Source organism: Hibiscus syriacus, unplaced genomic scaffold (genome assembly GCF_006381635.1).
Source record: "Hibiscus syriacus cultivar Baekdansim isolate YM2019G1 unplaced genomic scaffold, ASM638163v2 tig00110794_pilon, whole genome shotgun sequence".
Classification (NCBI taxonomy): Eukaryota; Viridiplantae; Streptophyta; class Magnoliopsida; order Malvales; family Malvaceae; genus Hibiscus; species Hibiscus syriacus.
The window spans coordinates 100,708-118,773 of record NW_024062865.1 but is presented as its reverse complement, the minus strand read 5'-3'; the positions used below and the strand labels follow the sequence as shown (position 1 = coordinate 118,773).

Genomic DNA, 18,066 nt, shown 5'->3' with positions numbered 1-18,066 from the left:
GCCTCTCCTATTGCAATGATAGAACCTGTCAGGGACACGTGCATGACAGGAGATATTTTGTCTTAATTGTAACTTCTTCACGTGTTCGGCCAATACTCTAAAACGTCGTTACAAGGCCTTGTTTGATTTGGGGAGAAGCAGAACCTATGTCCACCAATTAAACCTCGTCGAACATCAAATATTTGATGAGTTTGAGGTTAAGTGGTCTCTCGCATGCCACATTTGGACATGGTGAGCTCACAGAGGAATTCAATAATGGGGGGGCACTTTTCTGGATGAATGAATGGCTCTCGAGTTTCGTCCAATGTTATGTTGGAGAGAGTAACAAGAACAGACCATTCACCCGGCCAGTTGTTAACCAAGAGTCAGGTTGTTGTCAAAGGTTAACGTAATCTGTGAATACTTCAGTTACTGGTGCCACTGGCAATGGATCTGCTCCACTTAAATGGTTAGCTGGTTACCTCAACCAAGCTAAAAACAAAAAGTCTTCCTTAAATGAGGTCTAAATTCGAACTCCAGAAAATTTATGTCACACTCACAATATGAACTTATGAAAATATTATGTCTTTCATTTCCATTACTATAGTTATATATGTTATATATAATTAATTTATGTCACACTCCAATTTAGGGGCTAAAATTAAGAAATTATAAAGTGGTAGATTTAATTGGTATTTTGAAGAAAATTGTGGGTTAAATTGTAAAATTTTAAAGTTGGCAGACCGTTTTATGAAGTACAGGAAGTTCAGTGGTTAAACTCTTGGTTTAATCATTTTTATTTATGAGATGATATAAATCCCCCGTATGTTTCTGGAAAATTTTTCCAGTTTTCCCTCTCCAACAACCCTTCTTTGAACTCCGATCTACTCGCAGTCCGACCTCCGATCGACGAGCCGAAACCACCATCGTGTTCGTTGTCGAGCGAGAAACAAAACCCCTCAAAGCTTTTGTCGTGAATCGTCGCCGTTCGTCGTTAATTTTAGTCAGAAGTATCATCGGTAATAACTCGATTTTAGTTGGTTTTTCATCGATTCACGACGATCGGGTCATCCGTTTACGACACCTCCCTCACCATCGTGTTCCTTGTTCCGTTCCGAGTCTGCCGGTGTCATCCTTGGTCTCCGTCGACGGCGGCGCGTGAGGAGGTGAAGCGGTCAAAGTTTCCGATTCATTAAAATCGAGCTCCCCGTCGTTTAAAATTGTGAACCGAGCTTTGTAAGTATCTCGAAATCGCTCAAAATAATTTTTAGGATTTTTTCCGGGAATTTATCACTGTTCAAGCGCCGCCACTGCGCGTGGGGAAGGAAAAAGTGACCGGTTTGACCAGTCACAACCCGACCCGACCCGTTGACCCGACCTGTTGACCCAATCCGATCCGTTGACCCGACTCGTTGGCCGTTGACCGGCGTTGACCACTGTTGACCAAAACATTGACCGGATTTGACCGGGCATTAAACGACCTTTGACTTTGACTGAGTATACATATCCTGACATTTTTCGACGTTCCAAATCCGAATCCGCAGTTCGTTTCTCAAAATTCAGACCCGAAGGCTTCGAAATTGCCAGTCAAACCCGTTGACTTCGATTTTGACCAGAAATTCCGAATTTTCGAAAAGTCATATTTTATGCTTTTGACGTCCTGAATCTGAATTCGAAGTCCGTTTTGCCAAATTCGAACCCGGTAAGCTATTTTTCACTGATTTATCACCTGATTCGATCCGTTTATCGTAATTAAGCTCCGTTTCTGATATAATTTATGTTAATATGTATCTGAGGAATTATTGGAAGTTGAATTGAAGATCAAAGGCGTTCAAATGGAATTTTTATGTTCGATCTGTATTGTACGGAAATCGAGGTAATACTTTACAACCTCTTTATGCTTTATGGAACATGTGAATATTGGTAAATGCATGATTAAGATAATGTTGGTCTCATTTGTGTAGTTAATTAGTTTCTACACTTGATCTGAATACGGTAAAAGGGTTCAGTAATTGATTATGGTTCAGATGATTTTTATAAGAAAATGAGGGACTGTTAGAATTAAATTACAAGTTTTGTGCTTAGTGATAAAGAAATCAACATGAATTTGTAACTTATAGTTTATTTCATCAAAAGTTAAATGTTAAAGGTATTTGGATTGGGAAATTATGATAATACTCTGGTAGGGTAAAATTATGAAAATACCCTTAAGTTGTAAGATGTCAAGAATTGTCCCTGGAAGTTGATTAATAACTCTGAAATGATATATTGATATGATAAAACTACATATGTGTTTAAGAAATGCTAGGTTTTGCTTACGAAATACGGATAACCGGTTTTTAAACCCTAGAGGGTTTGTGCAAGATATTAGAATTCTATTAAGGAATCATTTCAAGATAAGAGAATGTTCGGGAAAGCAATTGATCATAGGATCTCTAAATTATAATTATTTTCGTTAAGAGCTAATATTGAAATTATCTGATTAAGAAATTACGGAAATGCCATTGAGAGGTAAAATAGTCTGAGTTGACCCTGAATGAGAAATTACTTTGAGGATTTGTACTTAACTCGATTAAGTACGAATTTAATTGTTAAGATCCTATTTTCGTACAGAAAAATTAATGATATTCCGTTTGTAAAATTTGAGAATGCACTTGACCCGGAAATATTCGAGTAATGAGTAAATACCTGAAGAATAATTTATCGGGGGTATTCTGCTATCAGAATTGTTCGAAAGGACTGAAATAAATGATAAAATTGAATTTAATAGTAAGATCGGACGGAAGAAAAGGATTAAAATACACTGAATCTGTAAAATGACCAAAATACCCCTATAATAGAAATGACCCAAGAATACCACCAAGCTCAGGAATGATTGGATATCCTCGAGCTCTGAAATGAATGGAATAAAACTGAACACCAAAATTACCAAAATACCCTTGTGACCTAGACTAAGTAGATGTTGGATTAATTAAGGAATCCAAATAAACATGGGTGTGGTACTGATCTTAAAAGTTATGGATCACCTATTAAGCCGAGCAACCAATGCTAGTGTTATATCAGTACCTGAACGACATAGATGTCACTTAAATGCATGTTTGTATTTTCAAGTTTGGCTCGATGATAGTTTTGGAAGTATTCAGCTCAACTCTAGAACGCATTCAATAGTAAGGAGTTGATATTTGTTAGACAAATCGACCACGAAGACCAAATTGAATTGAACGAAAGTACAATATGTGTCTGAAATTCAGAAACGTCTAGATTACCCTGAAAACCCTCGAATATTACGGGAATGGACATGACTGCTAAATAAATTAGGTAAACTCAATGATTGAGGATTTAGTAAGTGATTTGGATAAGTCTGGAAACTCTGATGAGTTTACATAGTGTACAATTACGATGGTTTATGATTAAAATAATCAAGTACGTCAGCATTACATGATATTGTGGAAGCGTGGAAATGAAATAAAGACATTGGAAGATTTATTTAGCGATGATTCCGAAAATGGTCTATGGACAAGAATTTGTGGTATTAAAGAGTAAATACCCTGGAAGAACAATGAATTGATCAATCAACAGACATTAGTTCTGGGAACTATTCACCTAAGAGTTGTCCGATAATCCGATCAATCGACATAGAATATAAATGTCCTGAACCTTCATTTCTTCCTTATCAGCTCAAGTCACATTCTGAATAACTGATGATTCTGTCAGTTATTGAACTCTTCCAATAGTGATTCTGAATTCTGTTATTCTTTCGGTATACTGAAGATCCGTGTTCCTCTACTTTTTAAGATTATCCAATATCTTTGAATACTATCTGTAAATTCTGGTGTGTTCCCTACTCATATGAATATTTTACCTGATTTTCGATTTGATTTCTGATCTGATACTTGACATGGATTCTGATCTGATATCTGACATGGATTCTGATCTGATACTTGACTTGGATTCTGATCTGACACTTGACTTGGATTTTGATATGATACTTGACGTGAATTATGATTTGATTTTGATATATTCATTTACGGACGAAACATGTTTTATTTGGGGGGTTAATGTTGGAGGAAGAATACCTGGAGGTTACTTGGCTGTGTGCTCAGGGCCTTACTTATCGGTTCCTCGGCTGTGTGCTCAGGGCCTTACTGGACGTGACGGGGTTGTATGGTTCTGGGGAACCTACACATTTTGTACGTGACGAATGGGGGTATATATATATATGTTTTAAAAGATCTGTATCTTTTTACTGGTTTTATGGGAACACACTAGATAACCTATTATGATCTCCTGAACTCAGTCATCCGAAATATTTGTCTAAACTGAAAGCTCATTGTCCGTTACCATCTGAAATATCAGTAGGATCTCTGCTCAGCATAAAAATCTGTAAATGTTCAGAAATAATAAGGATATGTATGTTTATCTGTATCTGCACGTTCTTCAGCATCATCTGGTAGTTCTGTATTACTGAGCTTTTCGAAGCTCACTTTATTACTCACCTTTTCATGTTAAAAGAATTGTATCAGTGCATCTATCGACTTCAGTAAGGGAGTTCTTCCGGCGTTGTTGCAGAGTATGGTACTTGTGATTAGGGGGCATGTAATTGTATTTTGATTTATATACGAGTCTGAAAATTTATTTTATTTTTAAATAGTGACAACTGATTTTATAAGTTACACGTTTCAATAAAAGTTTTAAATTTTCCGCTATTTTTACAGTGGGTCGCTCCGGTGGCCCAAATATGACACCTCGGATCGGATCTGGTTACCCTTATCGGTCTGTGGGGGTTACATTTAGTGGTATCAGAGTTATGGTTTGAGTCAAAAATTTTCAAGATAGACCGGCCGGTCGAATGTCAAAATATGTCTGATCAATACATGCCCCTAGACTGTAATCGTACCTCTTTGAGTCGAAACTCCAGGGCTGAGTCCCTATCTGTAGCGAGTAAACCAAAGTTTCTGTCTGTTAAGGCTATACTTGTACAAAAAGGAATACCATTAACATCTGTATAAACGTTGTGAAGTACCTCACGAGCCATGTGAGAGTTATTCATCTGAGAAATTCTTACTCGACTCCGAAAATGAAATTGGGATATGTTACTGCTCTATGAGCCTATTCTCATGACAAAGATTGAATTAATTAATTAAGGAAATTTTCTCGGATTCTTTTATTGAAATAAGGAAAAGTTCTGATAAGAATGTATGCTCAACTGGTTAAGGATTAGTGGAGGATCCATATTTCTAAAAGAGCTACACGAAAGATCTGAAAGAACCGATGGAAATTTCATTTCTGTAATAATGTGACATGAATGAATTTCGAGGACGAAATTCTTTTAAGGAAGGAAGAATTGTAACACTCCAATTTAGGAGCTAAAATTAAGAAATTATAAAGTAGTGTATTTAATTGGTATTTTGAAAGAAACAGTGGGTTGAATTGTAAAATTTTAAAGTTGGTAGACCGTTTTATGAAGTGCAGGAAGTTCAGTGGCTAAACTCTTGGTTTAATCATTTTTATTTATGAGATGATATAAACCCCCATTCCGGTATGTTTCTGGAAAAATTTTCCAGTTTTTCCTCTCCAACAACCCTTCTTGAACTCCGATCTACCCGCCGTCCGATCTCCGATCGACGAGCCGAAACCACCATCGTATTCGTTGTCGAGCGAGGAACAAAACCCCTCAAAGCTTTTGTCGTGAATCGTCGCCGTTCGTCGTTAATTTCAGTTGGAAGTATCGTCGGTAATAACTCTATTTTAGTTGGTTTTTCATCGATTCACGACGATCGGGTCATCCGTTTACGACACCTCCCGCACCATCGTGTTCCTTGTTCCGTTCCGAGTCTACCGGTGTCATCCTTGGTCTCCGTCGACTGCGGCGCGTGAGGAGGTGAAGCGGTCAAAGTTTCCGATTCGTTGAAATCGAGCTACCCGCCATTCAAAATTATGAACCGAGCTTTGTAAGTATATCGAAATCGCTCAATTCCTACCTTTGCATGCAAGCAAGATCGGGTAACGACTAATGAGAACAGAAGGGGAAAAAACGAAAAAGGAATGGAAGAAAAGGGTGTCAAATCTCATAATACAGGGTGCCTTACACCGCTTTTAAATTCCATGTCTCATCTAAGCACACATTCATGATTGAACTGAAATGATCATTGCCATGTTTGAAGTGTTTATGAATTATCATAGTGATATTATGCTAATTTGATATAGTTTGTGCATATTGAAAGAGTGTTGTTGCTCAAACTTTAGAGCCTGTTATTTGATGGCAAAGGCAGTACATAGCTGCTGCTGTAAAATAAAATTGTTGGAACGCCCTGTTTGAATTATAAATTATGCTTGAATTCTCATGCTTATATAATTGAGCGAGCTGTTTTTAGTATAAATTAGTGTCATGTTGCTTAAAATAGTTCATAGGTACACTGCCCTGTTTAGGGGTCTGTTAGACTCGGTTTATGCATGGAAATAGCTGAGCGCAATTGTAGAAAGAACAGTTGCAGTTTTGTGCTGGTTCCAAGCTGTTTTCCATGTTAAATTAGTGTTGAAATCATGTTCAAATAGACATGTTGCCCTGCTTATGTTGCTGTACGATGAATCAGGACAAACAATGGTAAAAGAGACCCCAATCAACAGCTAACAGTCCAGTCCTGTTTTGACGTTTTAACCTTTAATTATGGTCTTAAAACAGTGTAGAAAGATTCAAAAAAAAAAAAAGAGCAGCTGCTGATACTGCCCTATCTTGGAGCTAAGATAATGCTATAAACTGTGTCGAATCAACCGCTGGAAATCTGATATGTTGAGAGCTGTAATATTAGGTTTTTGTGTTCTCTCATTGCTTCTATACTGGTCCCAGAAATATGCGAGGGGCTAGTCTAATAAATGGTAAGAAAAACATTCAGACATTGCTCCTCATTACTTGGACAAATAGAATACGCATAATGATAGAAAAAATATTCCTAACGAATGTTTATATAATTTTCTTAATTTTTGTTTATTTTTTAAATATTTTAACCTTTAATGTTTTATTTCGGGACAAAATTTGTTAAGTGAATGAAAATCGTTAATCAACAAATGATCAAAGTTTCAAAGTAGAGATCAAAAAATATTTTCAAACACTATACTGATCAAAAGATAGACGGAGAGCACACTACTACCACCACCACCGCCCGTAAGGCTGATCCATCGTATCCTCAATTGTTGTATGATCTCTTTTGAACCAAAGAAAAATGTTGTTGGTCTAGAAATGGTGTGTACGATTAAGATGCAATTATTTCATTATAAATGATATGTTGGCATTCTAATTGTTGTTGATGTTTCAACTACTGTTGCCTTTCTTCTTCCCATATATGGAATACATTTGGACCGGTCTTAATTTGTAAATAAAAAGGCTAAATATCCAAAACCCGCACATGAACAAAATTGTACCAAGTGGGCCATTTATGCACACTTCCCCATTCTGGGAAGAAGAATCTTACATATACATAAATTCTTTTATTTTTATTATAATTATAATCTATTTTGTAAAATGTACTATTATTATTTTATGTATATTATTAACGAATTTTACCCGACATGTTCAATATTGTATGTCTTGAGATGTATGTGTTTGATTAACTCAAATATTTTTTTTGACTTGAAGGATGTATAATAAAATCGAAAGTAAATTATATTATGATTATTTAATTATTATCTTTTTTTTATTTTAATTATTGATATTTCTATTTTGTCAATCTGTATCAAGAATATAAACGAACAACTTATTAAATATCTTATTCATTTACATTCCTAATCACACAAGATGAACTCATTGATTCCAACTACCGAGTGGGGTTAACTCAATTAGCTTATTTGACGTTTTATTTTCTTAAACACAACATTTTTCAGATGGTACCATCCTAAATGATCCGTGCTTTATCAACCTTTTTTTTTTTGAAAAAAAAAAAACAATTCCTCGTGGGTTTTATTCCATGATGTAAAAGATATTTATTTTTCTTATAATATATACTTTTCGTTAAAAATATAATAAAACTAAGGACAATATAAGGTTGAATTGTCCCATCCAAAAAACCTAAAGAAATTCAATTCATTATAAAAAAGAAAAGGATAGATGTTTTGGTCGGGCATGAATTAGCATTCATAGCCTCATAGTCCCACTCCCACCTATATTAGCACGTGAAATTTTGGTACAGCGACTTTGATATTTTAATAAGATAATACAAAACTGTTAGTCGTCAAAATTATAAATCACATATTCGTTTCATTTAACGTTGAAATACAGATTTAGTTACAGCGACCACCGGCATTATCTCTATCTTTATTAATATTGAAATCTATTAATATTATCGGTTAATTGAATTTAAGAATCAGAAAATTAATTACCTTTATCCATGGGGTGGGTGTCAAGACATGTGATGCCTCGTGACAGACATTTCACGTTTTTCATTTTTTCTTTTCGCTGCACCAAAAGACGTCTCTCATTGATTTTAAACACGTAGTTGAGGTATCTATAAGTATATTAATTTTGTTCGTGATGCTTAATAATAATTTTGTAATAAATATTTGTTTAATGATTAGATTAATTATATGAGGAAATTAGTATTTTTAATAACTATATTTTATAAAAAAATAATCTATAAAAAATATAAGATGATTTGAGATTTATTAATTGATCGATTGATTAAAGATGTTTATATTATTTCATTTTGTATCGATTCGAATCTCAATATTTATCTTTAAAATATGATATTTTTATTTAATAAAATAAAAGATGAGCTGATTTTTTAAAGTAAAAGAGGTGAATTCATTTCAAATGATTAAGTGAATATTTATAATTAAAAACTATAAAAATGTATTTTATTCATACTCTTTATTTAATTTTTATTTGATCAATTTCACTTCATTTGTGATATCAAATTTAATCCATAATTTATTAAGATAAAATAGATCTCATTCGACAACCATTTTTAACTGAAGTGTTCAACCAGAATGGTTAGATAAAGCCATTTTATTTTGAAATTTAAAGTATAACTTTCTCACGGTCTCTTATCGGTGGACGGAAAAACAAGTAAGTCAAAGCGGTGCGGGTGGAAGCGGTAGGCGGTTGAAAATGGGCAAGAACGGGAATGAACCGAAGGAAATGTCGTGGGATTATTAAATGACGAGACCCGCTTAACACGTAATACGGTTTTATTACGCGCGCGCGCGCGAATACACATACGTGTGTATATATATATATATACAATAGTATTATTTAAAAAAATATTAAAAAAATATTTATTTTATTACATAAAATAAACATTCATTGTAAAAGTCATATTTTAAAAAAAAAATTGGATACAATTTTATTTTACGAGGCATCCTATGATCCTAATCAACAAATATATAAAAATTATATTTGATCAATTATATCTTTTAGAAATTTAAAAAAATATATATATTTAAATAGAATGATAGATTTTTAAAGAATAAATTATGTTATTATTTGGTCTATAAATATATTGTAAGATTTTAAAAGTCACAATTTTATGTTGGATATTCTACTGAGATATTTAAACACTTATTTTTGAGAAAAAAATAATATAATTTAAACACTTATTTTTATATTGGGGTTTTTTTTAATTCTTACGAATAAAAAGAACGATTAATCAAATATGTTTTTTACATTAATCAATAAAATTTGTAGTGTTTGCTGACTAAGATGATATGTAAGATAAGAACGTAACTAGCATGACACATATTTATCTTACGAATAAATATTAATTTCAAAAATATTATTTAAAAATACATTTTTAAATAATTAAAATAATGTATTTAAGTAATAAAACCAAGTTATACATATTAATTTATTTCATTATTATTTTTCCAAAATATAGTTACACAAATAATATTAAAAAATGGCTAAGTTAATTAAATGCACAACACGTTCTTCCCACACTTCATATCTCTACCTCTATTCACGTTATCCCTCACGTGCTCCTCACGAGAATTACGTTTCTTTCGTTTTCTGCCCATCCCACGCTCTTTAAATCTTTTATCCTCTTTTTAATTACTTTTATTTGTGTAGTTCTTTTACTAAAATTTAATGCACACACTAGCGATTTTTTTTAATTTTCTAAAAACTGATTGCATCTTACTGCTTCAATGGAAAATTTCTGTATAATTAAAAAAATACTAATTTTTAACTGATTAATTTGTTTATTTGATCTATAAATTCAATAAAATAGCATGCAAAGATGCCACGTATGAGAAATTCCAGAAAGAAAGAAAAAAGACTGCACGTGGCACGCGCAATCTTTGTTAAGCGTGCATCCTTTTCCTTTTTTCAGTTTCAAAAGGCGTGAGTGATGGGATGGACGTTATGGTTTTTTGCTTATTATATTAAATATTTGTCTATCCTTTTTATTACCGATATAAAAAAATAGAATAGTAAGTTATAGGAATAGCCACTCTCTTTTTATTTTTAGGATTTTGATTTTTTTAATTTTTAAAAATTATATTTTAATCATTTATGTTATTAAATGAGATTAGTTTACGAAATTTTTTGAATAATCCCATCTTTAGATGAAATGTTAATAAGAAATTTGAGCCATTCAAAATTTTATTTATTAGTTTCTTGTAAGCTATATACTTGTTAAAATTTTATTAAAATAAATAATTTAATTTTACACAAATGTACTGAATTTATATTCAATTTTCTAATAATATTTTTAATTATTTTATTTAAAATATGTATAAAAACAAGAAAATACAACAACACAAAATCTTATCATAACAGTTACTCTTTAAATTAATAGGTATTTAATAATTCGTTTGGCCTCATATGACTTTCAACATTGGTTCTGCCCTAGATTCTACTCGGTCAAGGACGGGATAGTTAAGGGTCTAACCACCAAATTAATCGTGAAACCTCTAATTTATCAAAAATTATGGGTTCATACGGCCTTTTTGTTGAACTTTTCATGTCATGATTTCCTAAATACCATCTAAATTAGGAATAGATAGAAGGAGAGTGGGTTTTTCGTTCTTAAGTTTTAAAGTTTTATATTTTTTATTAATAATTTATTTTAGTTTTATAAAATATTATAAGTTTATTTTTTTTTAATTTAAAATCATACATTTGTCTGTGATCCCAATTGAGAACCTTATACTATATATCATTAGTATAATTAATTTATTAATTAATTAATGGCTCATTTCAGGTGTATGATAAAATAATAAAGCTTAAACTTCATGACCATACCACAGTCAATACCTTACCAACTTGCGCTCAATTATTCATGTAGTTATTGTTAGTGTTTGAACCCATAAATTCTAAAATTAACAATAATTCTTTTAACTATTGAAATAAAGTGGTTCGTACAACTTCAATTATAACTTTATCTTTACAGTAAATCTAAATAATTAATATTTTTCATTTATATTAATTTCATATTTAAATTTATTAAATTATATCAACTTTATCATTAATCATTACGTTGTAAATCTAAATAATTAATATTTTTTCATTTATATTAATTTCATATTTTAATTTATTAAATTATATCAATTTTATCATTCAATCATTACAAATATTAATGTAATAGTCAATAATATTGATGTAATAATTTATATATGAATGATAATGTAAAAGTTTAATTTAATTAACATTTAATCAAATCAGAAAAATATTTTTTCAATAAAAAGTTAATTTAATTTTAATAAAAAATATAAAATTACTAAAACATTATAAAAATATTAAATTTAAAAATATAAAAAATTATAAAATAATCAATTATGTTTTCAAACTCGATAAAAAATAATTAAATATACTTTTTAGGGATGGCAAACGGGTACAGTTTCGTGGATTCCGCACCGCATTCGCTCCAATTGGAGCGGGGATATGTATAATTTTAGCGGGTAATGGGCGGGTGTGAATTTATAAAGTGGTACCCGTCGTGGGTGGTGGGCGGGTAATGGGTTTGAGACATTACCCTCCCCGCATCCGTCCGCCCAGCTAAATATCTATTAAATTTTGGACCATTATGAATTTAGGTGTAATTTTAGAGACTAATTTATAAATTTTAATATTGTATAATATATAACATATAATTTAACCAAATATTAAGGATATTTAGTCTTTAATCTGGTCTTTAATTAGGGAAATATTCGGCTCTTTGATTAAACCCATAATCCCAATAACCACGTCACTTTCTATGTTCTTTAGCCCATGCTGCCCATCCAAACACAAATTAACCGTTCTATATGCATTAACATAAAAAACAACAGTTTCCATGTTCTTTAGCCCCTCAAAACCTATATTAGGCGCACTATGAGCATTAACATCAAAAGCAACTCAACAATCCCAACTTTGCGACTACATGCTCCCTACAATCTGTCTCTATAACATTCATAGAGCCACTCCTCTGACAAATTGAAGTATGCGTTGCTACCCTATCACGAACTGTCTGGGAACCAACTCCAATATCCCATTAGTTTGCTATCAGGCGGGTCTAGATGTGTATGTCGCTAGTGGGTAGTGGGTGTGGGGATAGATTTGAAAATGTACCTGCGTGGACGGGTGTGAAATTTGAAAAATTGTACCAATCATGGGTGGTGGATTGAAAAATATTAGGTGAGTATGAGGATAGGAGAGGGTGTACCCGCACCCGACCCGCCCGTTTGCCATCCCTACTACTTGTCATATCATTATTCACATATGAAATATCACATTAATTATATAAAATATCATATCAATATAATAAATTATCACACTAATATAATCAATTATTACATTACATTATAAAGATCACTGATAATTTTTATCTATTAAAAATAAAATTAATATAATTTGATAAATAAAAAAAAAGTAATATAATTAAAAAATAAGAACAACATTAATAATTCAAATTTATTATAAGAATAAAATTACATCTTAAACTTATTATTATTATTCTATGGAAAATGATGTCCAAATCTTTCTCAGTACAATAATAATAATTAAACGAAAAATTCCTTGGCCGACTTATCCTCTAACTTTAAAACAAATTAGAAGTTAAATCCAAATTTTACCTTAGTGTTTAACCCTAATCTCCCTACTTAACCATGATCCACTTGTATTTAGGATTTTAGAAAAAATAAAGAAAAAGAATCGATTCTCAATTTCCTCTGTTATTTTTCTTACGATTTGTTTCCGAAAGGAAATTGAAAGAAGCCCTTATTACTTCTTCCGTTCTCTTCAACTGAACCTTTTGTTTTCTGTGGAAACTCCTTTTTGTGTGTGTTTTTTGTTTTTGACAGTGCCTTGTGTCTTTTGCACTCTTCTGATCCCAAACTTGTTTTTCCATGTAAACTGGTGTGTATTTCTTCAATTATTATGTCTTTTTCGCTTTGATGTTCGCTTATTTTTTTATGGGTTTTAGGATCTAGTAAGATCTGGAAAGAGTGGAAATGGTTGCTCTATGTTGTGCATGTAGAGATAAGCTCATGGTGGTTCTAGTTTAGTTATAAATGCATTGATTTTTTTTCTTTCTTTTACGGGTGAGATTTGATCTGGGTATTCTGGAAACTTTTCATCTTTATTCATTATTTTGGGGGCGGGGTGTTCTGGATTGGGTTGTTTGGAGTGGTTTAGGAGATGAAAATTGAATTGGGTATAGGAGGTAGTGCTTGGAACGATGAAGTTAAGGCCATGGTTGCCGCTGTATTAGGAATAAGAGCATTTGACTACTTGATAAACTCAGTTTCAAATGAGAACCTTTTAATGACAGTAACCAGTGAGGAAAATCTCCAAAACAAGCTCTCAGATCTCGTGGACCACCCCGACGCTTCTAATTTCAGCTGGAACTACGCCATTTTCTGGCAAATTTCGCGTTCCAAGACCGGTGACTGGGTCCTCGGATGGGGCGATGGGTGTTGTCGAGAGCCTAAAGAAGGAGAAGAATCCGAAACGGTTCGGGTTCTTAGCCTTCGCCTCGAAGACGAGACTCAGCAGAATATGAGGAAAAGGGTTTTGCAGAAATTGCATACTTTGTTCGGCGGATCAGATGAGGATGATTATGCACTTGGATTGGACAGAGTTACTGATACTGAGATGTTCTTTTTAGCTTCCATGTATTTTTCTTTCCCACCAGGAGAGGGAGGCCCTGGGAAGTGTTTTTGTCCGGGAAACATGTATGGGTCTCAGATGCACTGAAATTGGGTTTGGATTATTGTGTTCGGTCTTTTTGACAAAGTCTGCCGGTATTCAAACCATTGTTTTGGTCCCTACTGATGTTGGTGTTGTCGAATTGGGGTCGATGAGATCGGTGCCTGAAAGCTTAGAGTTGTTGCAGTCCATAAGAAGTTCGTTTTCGTCGAATTCTTCTGTCGATGGGGTGAATCAAATGGGTGTAGCAGCAGTACCTGTGGTGGATGAGAAGAAACATGAGGACTCTTCCCATTTTTTGAATTTGGGGATTGTGGAAGGTGTTCCAAAGATTTTTGGGCAGGATCTGAACAACATTTCACATGTTCATTCCCATCATCAGGAGAAACTCACTGTTAGAAAGATGGAAGATAGACCAACAGGGGCAGCTTATGCTAACGGTGGTAAGCTTCCATTCTCTAGGATTCAAAATGGTGTTCATGGTTCAAGTTGGCTTCATGGTGTGAAACAAGGGAGTTCTACCAACTTTTATGGTTCTCAACACTCGACAAATAATGTTCAGGAGCTTGTTAATGGAGCTAGAGAGGAGTTTCAGCTTAATCAGTATCAATCGCAAAAGCCTGTTCAAATGCAAATTGGTTTTTCAGGGGCTACCTCAAGGCCTTCTTCTGCAACTACACATCCATTAAGTGCTGAATCTGAGCACTCGGATGTTGAAGCTCCTTGCAAGGAAGAGAAACCGAATGCGGCTGATGAAAGGAGACCTCGGAAAAGGGGTCGAAAACCTGCTAATGGTAGAGAAGAACCTCTTAATCATGTTGAAGCCGAGAGGCAGCGACGTGAGAAGCTGAACCAGCGGTTCTATGCTTTACGATCTGTGGTGCCCAATATATCCAAGATGGACAAGGCTTCATTGTTAGGAGATGCAATCGCTTACATCAACGAGCTTCAGGCAAAACTGAAAGTCATGGAATCTGAAAGGGAGAAATTCGGTAGTACTTCAAGAGATTCAGCAGGGTTAGATCCTAACCCCAACACAGAGAATTGTATTGGAGCAGCTAATATCGATGTTCAAGCGGTTCATGATGAAGTTGTTGTAAGAGTAAGCTCTCCTTTAGATTCACACCCTGCATCAAGAGTAATCCAGGCATTCAAAGCAGCAGAAATCAACATACTCGAGTCTAAACTTGTTGCAGCAGACGACACAGTGTTTCATACATTTGTTATCAAGTCTCAAGGATCTGAACAAGTAACAAGGGAAAAACTGATGGCAGCATTCTTGCGCAGTCCGAATTCGTTACAGCCATTACCATCATCTCTTGGGTAGCACACAATTGCATTTTAACGTTGTCCATAGGCATAAAAATTAATGTGAAGAACCTGATTTGAAGCTTCTTCAGAGGTTTTTGGATTATACAGCAAGGGGAGCATGAGGGGCCTGGTAGGAGTAGAAGTAACTACTTATTGACCAAGTAGGGAAGCAAAGTTTATGTGATTTGTTCATATTATTATATACATTCTGTCAAAATGAGTTATTTTTGCAACATTAATTAAATTTCTATGTTATTTTTGTTAAGCTTGCATGTTGTTTCGGTCTTTGATTAGGTGGAAACCTGTTTTCACCGTAGCATACATAGGCAGAGTCTTCTGTCAAACATGACAGATTCACAAGCGAAAACTGAACAAATTGTGAACAAATCTTGTTCAAGAATCAGAAAATAAAATTGTGAACCAAGAATTAGAAAAGAAGGTAGAATAATAATAACCATTTGATAAAGCAAGCAGATCTTGTTCAATAACTGTGTAGATATGGGTTAAGTGGTCCTATTTAACCCGCGTTGCTCCAGTGTTTCTAGCCAATCAAATAACATTCAAGCAGCACGTGTTTTCTTTCTTCTTTCAAGTTTGAACAAATCGTTCAAAAAGCTTGACAAACCCAGATCATCACATGTGTTTTTGCTGATAAAACCCAAACCTCGAAAAGCCCTTGCGGGGGAGAGTATTTTTTCTTAGTTTAATCGTTTTTTTAATTACTTCATCTTCAACCTTCTTCCATCTGAAACGTGTGCTAGCTTGAAAACGCTGCCATGTGCACCATCTTTTTTCTTTATTGAAATATGTCGCTGTCTGAAATTTGAAAAACGGATAACTGCTGAAACATATGGCCAAAAATGAGGGGGCCATTGCTTCAACCTTTTGCTCTCTGTCTATTTGCCTTAGATCCCATCTCCCACGTTGCCTTATTGTCCAAATCTAAGCCCCCCTTTCACTTGCTTCTTATTTATGGGGTATACATAATAGTTTATTATTTTGAATTTGACATTCTCTGTAGTTCTATCATTTCACGAGGACGGGGAAATTTTCAAACATACCCCAAATTTACGAGAGGTGTAAGGCTACATTTAGTCCATGAATATATCAATTTCTCTCAATTTGATCCCCTGATTTTTTTAATATTAGTGATGAAACTTGGTAACTTTTCTCAATTAGGTATTGTATCACATCACCATGCAATATATATATAAAAGTTCCAAGTGATCATGTGGTATATTCTCAAAATGACGTCATCGAGCGGACTAAAAATTATAGTAAAAAATTATCAAATTCTAGAATTAATGTGGACTAAAAATGTTTAGAGACCAAATTAAAAACAGAAGATAAACAAGTTCAATAGTTAAATGTTGATGTACCTGTTTCCAAAGCATAAGGATGAGATTAAATCACAGCAGTTCATTTTTTGCATATTAACGGCTGTCGTATTTGTTTCATCGTATTCATTAATTTTTTAATACTATGAGATTATTATAAAATAATATTTATTCGTATATTGTGTCAAATTTATTAGGTATAATGTTCAGTCAACTAAAACCAAAATGGTACCGAACTAAAACCATTTACAAAACGTTCCATCTGCATAAAATGGTTCACGCTTGTACATAATAATACATATAAAAGAAAGCAACAGTGTGGAATCCACACTTGAGCAGCTAAAATGATACACCGTTGGTTCCCTAATACAACTAAATAGGATACCTCAGCTACGAAAACAGCATCCGTCTCAATTAACTACACATTACTATCAACCATGTTTACCTCTGCAACATCAGGCGTTGTTTCCACCTTTTCTATCACGGCAGAACCTGGAAATATGCCCGTTCCTGCCACAGTAGCTACGTATTAAGGGCTTACTGTGTATTTCCGATTCTTGCGTTTTCCAAGGCACCCCTGGTTTCTTCATATCCTTCATCCTTGGGCCAAGATTGTAGACTGGATGAAAGCTTGCAGTTTGTGAATCCTCTGCTTGTTTGACTCTGTGACGGGAAGACTCCTCAACTCTTATTTGTTCCATCAACATCCAGAAAGGAAGATGTTCTTCACGCATCAGCTTAATGCAGAAATCCTTCCAGGATGGTGGAAGCTTGGAAATTATGGCGCTAACATGAAAATTCTCATCAACCATTATCCCAGATGCAACAATAGAATCAGCAATGTTGTTGAGTTCTTGCATTTGCTCAACAATTGATTTTCCATCGACAATCTGAAATTCAAGGTAGTTTCTAACTTGAGCTCTCTTTGTTCCGAATTCCTCATAAAGATAAACCAATTTTAGCTCTTCCCACAGCTCTTTAGCGGACTTAGCTTTCTTTGAGAATTGATAATACAGGTCATCAGATAAAGAGTTCAAAATGCAGAGGCGGCAAAGGTAGTCATCATTCATCCACTTCTTTCCAGAAACTTCGGCTTGAGCCAGTTCTTCACTGGTTGCTTCAGGACTAAGATTAAGACCAGGGTAAGGATCCTTAAGCAAGTAAGCAATCTGCAATTGCTTTAAGAATCGCTCCATCTGTTCTGCCCAGCAATGGTAATTCTTTCCATCAAAACGAGTGGTTTCAATAGGGGAAAATTCATGAGAAATAGCAGTCACTGGATTAGACATATCTCCATTCTGTTGACCAACAGTTCTTTTTCTG

The 18,066-nt window shown here is 34.0% G+C and overlaps 1 pseudogene; it reads left to right on the top strand.

Moving 5' to 3' along the window:
- Window positions 1-13,242: 13,242 nt before the first annotated feature.
- On the top strand, window positions 13,243-15,671 carry LOC120141314 (annotated as a pseudogene).
- Window positions 15,672-18,066: the final 2,395 nt, after the last annotated feature.